This window comes from Callithrix jacchus, chromosome 6, assembly GCF_049354715.1.
Source record: "Callithrix jacchus isolate 240 chromosome 6, calJac240_pri, whole genome shotgun sequence".
Classification (NCBI taxonomy): Eukaryota; Metazoa; Chordata; class Mammalia; order Primates; family Cebidae; genus Callithrix; species Callithrix jacchus.
Window position 1 is genome coordinate 28502264 of NC_133507.1, and position 9973 is coordinate 28512236.

Here is a 9973-nt window from a genome sequence, read left to right on the forward strand (position 1 = left end):
TCTTGTGTCTTGTTCTTTCTTAATCAACTTTTCTTCGGAGGTGGAGAGTATATCAGTAATCTCTTGCAGCATAAAAATCACCCTAAAACTTAGTGACTTAAAACAATAATCTTACACAATTCTGTGTGTGGGAATAGGTTCTAGAAGTGGATTCTCTGAGTAGTTCTTACCCAAAGTCTCTCGTGTGGCTGCAGTCAAGATGTCTTCTGAGGCTGTGTTCAAGTGAAGTCTTAACTCAGCCACAGGATCTGCTTCCAAAGTAGCTCACTCACATACCCGGCAGGTGACTGCAATTTGTTGGCAATTGCTAGAGGCCTCTTTTCTTCACCTTATGAACCTCTCCATAGGATTGCTTGAGTGTCTTCGCAACAGGGCAGCTGGCTTCCTCCTATAAGGGATCCTGGGAGGTTGGGCAAATTGCCATTTGTTATTCTGGTAGATTCTTATGAACTGGATTCTTTATGAGTGTTCACATCTCTGCATTAATATGCATTTCCCCTCCCTCCCTGCTTATCTGGTCCCAACTTTAGGGCTGTCATGTCCACAATTGCCTCCAAGAGGCAAATATCCCCAGGGATGTTCAACGGGAGCTCCTCCAGAGGTTTTGAAGCCAGGTGTGAATGTCATTGGCCAGAACAAGTGGTCCCTGGCAATGCTGGTCTCAGAATGCCACCTGCTGTGTGGCCTCTCAGAGAGAGAGAGCTGCTTCCTCCAAGTCAGGCTCTGACTAAGCAAAGCCTCAGTAACAAAAGCCACTGCTTATTATATACTAATCCTGTACCAGACAAGGGCTCACCTCCTACATTCTCACCACATGTGAAAGGAAGTGAGCAACCTAGCCCCCACTACAGATGAGAAAAGTGAAACTAGAAGAGGTCAAAGAACATGTCCAAGGTCGCATGGCTGGTAAATGACAAAGTCTAGACTTGAATGCAGGTGTGGGTGAGGCACCACTTGTTACAGGTACAGATAAAGACGATGGACAGAGATCAGCACATGCTCTGCCTCACCCTGGTGCCTGAGCCCTGAGAGAGCAAGACAGCCATGGCCTTAGAACTTCCCCCACAGGATCCATGGCAAGGGTCTTAGGAGAGAAAAGAACACTGCCTTCCCATGCCCCCTGTGTACTGCCCCACAGCAGGTCCCTGGGGTCCAGGAGAAAGCCAGGTCTATAGCAGGGAACCATGAGGCCAATGAATGACTCTTACCTGTTGGCAGACCCTTGTTTAGAGACATAATTGTTCTTCGAGAGAACACCAGCCATCCCAGGTGTTACAGCCGGAATTGTGTCCCCCTCCCAAAAGACATTGAAACCCTAAATTCCACTACCTGTGAAGGTCACCTTATTTGGAAGTAGTATCTTTGCAGATGATCAAGTTGAGATGAGGTCATTAGGGTGGGCCCTAACCCAATATATCTGTGTCCTTTAATAAAAAAAGAGAAATTTAGACGCAGAGATAGATACAGATAGGGAGACACGCACACAACAGAGTATGCGCCATGGGAAGATGGAGGCTGAGATCATGCTGATGTAGCCATAAGCCAAGGAATGCTAAAGACTGACAGCAAGCTACTAGAATTTAGGAGCAAGGGCTGGAACAGACCCTTGCTCTCAGTCTCAGAAGGAGTCAACCTGTCAATGCCTTGGTTTCAGATTTCTAGCCTCTATGGTGCGGCAATAAATATCTGTGGTTTAGACCACCCAGATTGGGGCACTTTGGTATGGTAGCCCCAGGGAACTAGTAGAGTCCTGAGATGTGGGTCTTCCTCTCAGCCCTTCAGCTGGGTCTGGCTGAGAAACCCCAGTACCCCTGGTGCTACTGCCTAACTTGAAGAGACCCAGCATTGCTGTGCAGTGACAAGGGAGGCCAGAAAGACATGACCATGTCCCAGGGCTGGGTTCTTGCCGTATTAAGAAGGGATAAGTGACTCATCTTCCAAACAGAGGGGTCCTGTCCTGAAGTGCCCCCACTGATGACAAAGAGCCAGATCAAAATCCAATTGCGCTCTCAAGTCTGCTGCAGGAGAGAATGGTGTCCTGTGCTGCTTCAGTGACAATTAGTGTCAGAAGATTAGGTTTATAATGGCCCATTCATTTTCTCCAGTCATCGTTGGTGTCTGGTGGAGAATTGGAATTTTTAATCCCCCATGCTCTAATTGAATGCACAGTGAACTCTTTTGACAGCTCAGAAACTTTGTTGCAGATTCTCGATGACTTCCCACGTCAGGACCAATTTGCAGCCTTGTTTGTTCAGCTGATTAAGTCCCATCCAATTTTCTGGAGCTAAGATTTCAGAGGATCTGACATCATACATCTGTACCACAGAGGAGTGGAAGATGGGAATGGTCCCTGCAAGACTAGGGTTGAGGTCTGACCTCTAGAATCATTGAAACTGCTGTGAGTCCTCTTATTTTTGCTCCAGGAACAAACAGTACACTCTCTACTAAAAAAAATCCATGTCAGTATTTGCCACAATGACAAATCTCTAAAAATGCAGCCTTTGTCCAGAGATTGTTCGAAAAGTCAGTGAGAACATATATACAGCTTCTAGCCTGGGCTGCATCTAGGTAAAGGATAAAGGAAGTTTTAGGATGCTCCCATTGGTTCCACATAGTTCCCAGCCCTGCAGTTCCCTATTTACAAGACCTCTGCCAGTTACTTATACTTCTTAAGTTTCCACATCAGTAATATGGAAATAACAGTAATAGAAACCTGCTAGAGCTGCTGTGAAGACAAAATAAAATATTACATAGATAAGTTATTTGATCGGTCTCTGGAGCACAGTAACCACGAAATGAATGTGAGCTTCGTGCCAAAGCTCCTTATGCAAAAAATTCCTTTCTCCTCTTTCACCTTCTTCGTTCATCTCCTTCCTTCATCTTCTACGTTCTCGATCCTCTGTCAGAGAAAGTCTACGGTACCATCTAATAGAAATATAGTGTGAGTCACATGGAATTTTAATTTTTCTACCAGCGATGTTTTAAAAAGTGAAAAGAATCAGGTAAAGTTAATTTTGGCAATGTGCTTTATGTCAAGCAATATATAGTTTATGATTGTTTCAACACGTAATTGACATAAACATTATTAATGGGATAGTTACCTTCTATTTTTCCTACTCATTCTTCAGACTCTGGTGTGTGTGTCACACTCACAGCATATCTCATTTTAGCCTGGCCACATCTTAAGTGCCCAGTTAGCCACGGGAGTTCGGTGGCTAGGATGCTGCTTAGCACCACTCTAGACCTCTCATAGCTTATGATTTCCCTAGAAATTTCCCACCTGCCGTACCTTGTTCCCCAGCCTCCTACCCAATCCCTCCTATCTGTAGCTCAGGAGGTCCCCACCTGCAAGATCAGGAACATCCAAGCCAGCTTGAGGTCAGAAGGACATTAGCAATCTCACTCGGGGGAGGGAGGAGAGAGTGGGCACTTGAAGCCAAACTCTCTAGATCCAGAATTGAGTGACCCAGCTGTGACCTCTGGGCTCTGGCAATGCCTGCTGCCTTCCCCACTGCACCATCTTCCAACTTCCTAAGTGGCTCACCAAGCCCAGGGCTGGAGGCCTCCCTGCGAGTGCAGTTCTCAGAAGGCCCCTGAGTCTATGATTTACCTTCCCCCCCACAGATAGACTTGATCAGGGCACCTGTGTGCCCCAGAAGTCTTTCTCAGTGGTCCTCTCACCCTCCCTCCAAGGAGAACCTTGCCTTGCCTTCCTGCCTTGACCCAGACCCAGAAGGAAATATTTGGGGAACACAAGGTCAATGGGCAGGCCCCTGAAGTTATTTTGCACAGCTTTTAAGGTTGCTCACAGACAGACTGCGTTGATTTCCGTGGATTATATTATGTGTCCCACAAAGGCTCTTGGCCTTCCAGACTGTGGACACTGGAGATTGTGCTGGCTGCCCCCTCCCTGGCCTGGCTTCACCTCAGCTTCTAAACTTAGTTAGGGCTTCTAGAAGGCAGGCCATTTGCATTTCTCTTTGAGATGATCAGGCAGGTCAGTAGTTTAATTCACGGCTACCATTTAGTGGCTACAATCAGTGGCTGGCCTTCTGCACTACAAGGTTACAGCCACCTTTCCTCTTGACCAGGACCACCCTCAGATCTGAAAAAGAGGGTTCCCTCACCTGGGATCCTTGCTTAACAGGGCCCCAATCTGGCCCTACCTGGCTGCCCCTCTGAGGCAACCTCAGTGAGGCTGAAACCTGCAGGGTGGAGGGAGTGTGCCCACCTGAGGCTCACATACTCAAATCGTTCAACCTGAAAACGTTCTGAGACTCAGAATCCTGGCATTATCTGGACAAACACCTTCTGACCTCTGTCCCAGGCCTACCAGAGTCTCTTTCCACATCCGTTTTCTGAAGGTGCCTGTGAATTCCTAGGCCCAGTAGTGGCTAAGGGGTAGCTGTTTGTCAGGGGTACGGTCAGAATGTGGCCACATGGCCTGTATAGCCACAAGCATGCATCAAGGCCCCTGCAGTGTGAAGCAGAGCCAGGAGTGGGAAGGAAAGAATGATGGGGGACCCACTCTCTCTGTCATATCCATGTTTCCTGGCAGAACTCCACGAAATCCAGCAGCTCTGAATCTGAGCCTGGCCTCCAGGTATATTGGAAGGTGTACTTGTCAAGGTGGAGTCCAGAACATGCTCCGCTTTGCACTTTGTCAGCTGAGTCTATGACTTTTAAACATTTAGGCATGGAGTGTGGCCTCCATTTGTGTCCTTGCTCTGGGATCCATCCAAGGTAGGACTGGGCTGCTCCTGGCTCTTGAGGGCAAACTGCCTCACGTCATGATCCCTGCTCCTCCTCCACCCACATCCATGCGATGGGAACCCATGGTTGTCTTCCATCATCAGGCTGAGCCACGGTGTTCCGTGGCAGTGCTTGGCCTGCCCAAGTGGATGCTGGAGTTTCTGCTGGCCTTGCCACTCCATGGCCCAGCTTCTGCTCAAGGTTCCAAACCTAGTTCCAGCTCCTAGAAGGCGGGGCATTTGCATCCCTCTTTGAGATGATCAAGCAGGTCAGTCGGTTAATACGTGGGTACCACTTAGCCAAACAGCATTAACACGCCCCCTCTTACCACATCCTGATCTCCAGGCCTTCTTGTGCAGAGGTGACAAGGAAACATCATGACTCCCTGGTGTGAATAGAGCAGGGGAATCAGCAGCTCCCCTCCGAGGCAGATGCCAAGGCAGGAATAGTTCCCGCAATGGGTGCTGCCTCCCACTTCGCTTTTATGTGCTTGGTTGGGCAGCTCGCTCTGCAGTCAGATCTGGGGATCAAGAGACGAATAAGACACCATCCCGGCTCGTAATGAATTCATAGTCTAGTGGGTGGCATACGTGCAAAATAGTTACTATCCACTGTAATCAGTGCTGTGATAAAGGTTTGTTCGAAATGCAGGGGAACCTTGTGGAAGGGATGACATACTCAGGATATAGTTTAAAAATAGGAATTTTACATGTAATAATAAATATTATTTAATATTCTCTTGGTTGCTAGAAATAGAAATCTTGAGCCAGCTTAAGCCAAAGGGTAACCTTGTAACACTAAGAATTGAGGGGAATCATACAAATAGAGGGAATTGTACATCCCAGGTGAAGATGCATCAGCCTTAATGGACAGACTGAAGCAGCAGGAAGATCCCGGCTGCTCTTTCTTTCACCTCCTTCTCAGCAGAGTTGTTTCATGCTTTTCTCTCACTGTAATCCAGTTTTCTCTGTCTTCCAGTTCACATGAAAGGAGCTGACCACTGGTGATAGCTCCAGAATGTATCACCCAGACACAGAGAGCAACCAGGCTGATATTTAAATGTCTTAATTCAAACTTGAAATTCATCAGAAAGGACTGTGGCTCAGTGTAAATCAGATACAGACTGAGATATGTAGCCATCTTGCTCCATTATGGGGCCTATTGTATATACATGACTCCTTTTTTGGAAACATTAAAGATGGAGGGCTAGGTGTGGTGGCTCACTCCTGTAGTAGCAGTGCTTTGGGAAGCTGAGGTGGGAAGATGGCTTGAAACCAGGAATTTGAGACCAGTCTGGACAACACAGTGAGAACTGTTTGTTCTAGTTTAAAAAAACATTTTTTTTAACTAGCTGGGTGTGGTGATATGAACCTGTAGTACTAGCTGTTCTGGAGACTGAGGCAGGAGGATTGCTTGAGCCCATGAGTTCAAGGTTGGAATGAGCTGTGATCATGGCCCTGTACTCTAGCCTGGGTGACAGCAAGACCCTATCTCTAAAAAAAACTGAAAAGTTAAAAAAGTAAAAGATGGAGGAGAATAAAATCATGCCACCCTCAATTGGAAGCCTGCTTCCAGAAAGATAATAGAAGGTGGGTGAATCAAGTAATAGATGTTCACGCCATTCCACCCCGTGACCTACCAGCGTACATGCACACATATGCATGTTTACATGTGCACAAACACACACAGATCCTTTCCTCCCACACACCCAAAGAGGCCTCTGCTCAATTCTATTCACCAAGATTCTTTTCCCCAGTGGGAGGGAAACTAAGGTCACATCTGGCAATGAATTCCAACGTGATGTCATGCAGTTCATAGTCTTTTCTAAGTTCACAGTCTTTGGAGATTAGCCATTCCTCTACTCTCTTTCTTTTAAAGGTGCTTTGGAAGGATAAAGATGTCAGAGGGAGATCCCCAGAGTTCTGAGACTTGACTCGTGATCGCCATAAACCTTCAGTTTTCTGAGCAGGACATGACGATTAGCTTTAAATTTCACTTCAGCTTCATGAAGAGGATTCCGTGGCAAATTTGACTCTTGCAGCTTGGCAAGGAATACAATTATTTAAGCCTCAGCAGACTCAGATTTCTGTTGACATCCATAAAACTCCTTGCTCAACAGAATTACATGCACCCTGTGCTATTCTCTCTCAATTTTTATGATAGCTATCTTGGAATGGAGCTTGTCTCTCTCCTCGTGTAACATAAGGGCTGCAAGAAGTAACTGAGACATGCCAAAGTCATGGAATATTACCATTGAGTCAAGTCCCAAGATAAGATAAGCAACAGTTTTACTAATTATGAGGATTGCCATCTCTTCAGATAGAGACGGAAGGATGAGCAAATCCTTACCTCTCTCCTCACCACAAGTCATTTTCTCTGACATTCTGGTAGATGAAAATCTCCACTCCTGGTGGAAACTTCTTTATTTGTTAAGTTTCATTTAGTCAACAATAACAAACATAGGCCATGGATAACTTAAAAATGACATTTACTAATATAAGCAACGAGGTTATGACAGGGAGTCCAAGGAAGAACTCAGCAGCCATGCCTTGAGATGGGCAGGGACCTGGAAGAGTCGGGGCTCTTGGTTGAAGGGGTAGTCATGAGTCTTCACCCTGATAGCTCTAAAATGGCTCAGGCAATGGCATTCTGGTATTGAGTCTCTCAATTCAGTATCTAAATGCCTGGCAGAGATTATCTAGTGGAACAAGCATTAGGCTTCGCTTCCAGAAACTTACATAAGTACTAAAAAGACACTATCAAAAACTAAAACTCCAAAAACAAAACAGCTTTCCAAAATACTGTATTCCAAGGGGTCTAGTCTGAAGAATTCTCCTTTCCCAGGGGCTGTGTGTATAAACATGTGCATGCACGTCAGGTGAAAGAGAATTGGCAGAAAATTAGCGTGAAGGGGTAACCAGGAGATGTCAGGAGAGTTTATTGAGAAAAAATGTAAATCAAAGCTGACTTTGGAAATTGGAAAGTATCTCTGGGCAATGCAGAAAGGCCTTGTTGAGCTTGGAGGCCACACATCTGTAATGGTTCTAATCTGCATGGTTATGCAATTTTCTCTCGCATTGCTCAGAAGACAACATATCAGATTGGGGGAGGCAGGAAGCTGGGTGGATACAAGTCTGTGTTTTTCTCAGCAGGTATGACAGGGAGGAAAGAGGATGAATGCATTGTCAGAGCAACAGATCTCATGGCGCACCGTAGAGTCTAGAGGTCGGGGTGGGAAATGACAAGAGGAGGCTGATAGTTGAGACGGTCAATAGTCAAATGCCAGTGGTCCTGGTTAGAAAAAAGACAAGTTTTAGTGGGAGTAAGGGAACCTTATGTAAGAGGTGAAAGAGATCAACAGGCCAAGAAGTGGATAGAAATGAGTAGACTTGTACTTATTTCTAAAACAGTCCTGAATTTCTGTCTCCGACCCTCTAGCCACCCTCTGGCAGACATCGTCAGGCAGACATTCTCAGAATATTCAGCCCACTCTTGAGATTTATCAGTGGGTTCAGGATGATTTACTCACGAGAGTCCAGTTCAGAATTCCATCTCAGGCTCTCCTCTCCTTCCCTGTGGTACATCCCAGCACCCTGAGAGGCTGGTTTGGTCAGAGCTGGTTGCAGTGGTGGAGGCTGTGGTGCCTGCCTTCTGGATCAGTTTGGGCTGACATCTGTGACCTTCGCCACTACGGCGACCTTGCCCTTTGTGGCTTTCAGCTAGGTCCAGCCTGGCTCCTGGTTGGACTGGTGGGAGATACAGCAGCATCTTCCCTTGGCCCTGCCAGCTGTATGTGTCTCCTTCAACACCTCCCAAATAGTGAGACTGTATCTTGATTCTTTTACTCTGAAGGGAGGGCAATTTTAAGACACAAAAGACAGAGTCTTCAAGTGCTGTTTCTGTTCATTTATGCCCCACTCAAGACAATGGCAAAGCAGCCACTGGCCCCATTTTCAGCCCTCTATTAAAGGTGGGATCTTTCCATGCATCTGAGCAGTCCTGGACCCCAGGGCTTAGTGTCAGTGTCAGGTACAGAGGGACAGAAACAATTGTGTAGACCCCCAGTTTGCAGCCAGGCTCTGCATTGTCACACAACTGAAGGGCTGCTTATAGCTGCAGCACAGGGCTGCGTTCTGGTCCCTTGTACTGTTCTCCTGGGACAGAAACAGTAGCTCTTGCTGGTATTCAATCTCAATTCATTTATGTCGTTAGAGGCAGGTTTAAGGAATAGGTACAATTCCATCTTTATTATGTCACTCAAACTGTGAAAGAGATTAATCTCTATCATTAACAAAAACATTAACAGCAAGAAAGCATAATTTGAAGACAAAGAGCGACTTCTCATATCATTTTGGCAAATATTCTATATATTCATCTCTTCTTGCAACATCTATAATTTACCTTTTGAGAAGGCACATGGAGACCTTGGGGTAACTCCTATCATAGTCTCAGCTCATTTATTCCATCCATTTCTCATGGAGAGAAAATAAACGCATGCAAAAGACTTAAGTCATCTTCATTTTCATCAAGTTCCAAAGCAAGCAAGCATGTACAGTCGGGGCGACGAGGTACAGTTGTCTTTATGAATGTTAGTGAGAATTTGGCCCACAAAGGAGGTCACAACCTCTCAAAGTAGCCCTGCAGCCCATTCCTGTGGAGTTCCCGGTACCGAGCCAAGAGGCACCAGGCCGACACATGCATTCTTTTTCATTTTCTGCCTCCATGGCTGTTTGCTCAAGGCCCTGGGGAACTTTGGCATCATTTTCCAATGTCTTCAACGTCATGGGGAAATGAGAAGGGGCAGTGCTGGGTCACCCTTTCTACTTAGCACACTGTACTCTGTTTCTTAATGCCCTGACTGTGTAGGACACTCCAATCTGTCTTCAGAAGTAATGAGAACAGAGATACAAGTATGCTGCCTTCATAATGGCCCATGGACTTTGAGGGAACTTGTCCCCAGTTGCCCCCCACCCCTTCCTCTAGGAAGCACTTGGAAAAGTAGCATATTTTCCCTGGCCCTCCCTATGCCAATCTTCAACTCTCCTTTCTCCCACCCCAAGTTGATTGGATGTGGAGTGAGAAAGGGAGCAAAACAGTTCTGTCCCCTCATTTCTCTATGTGAATCATTCGATTCCATGCCCTTGGAAGTCAGTATTGCAGCAGACGACCTCGGCGCGCAATCTACCCATTTGTAAATTCCCTCCAACAATTGTTCTGAGGA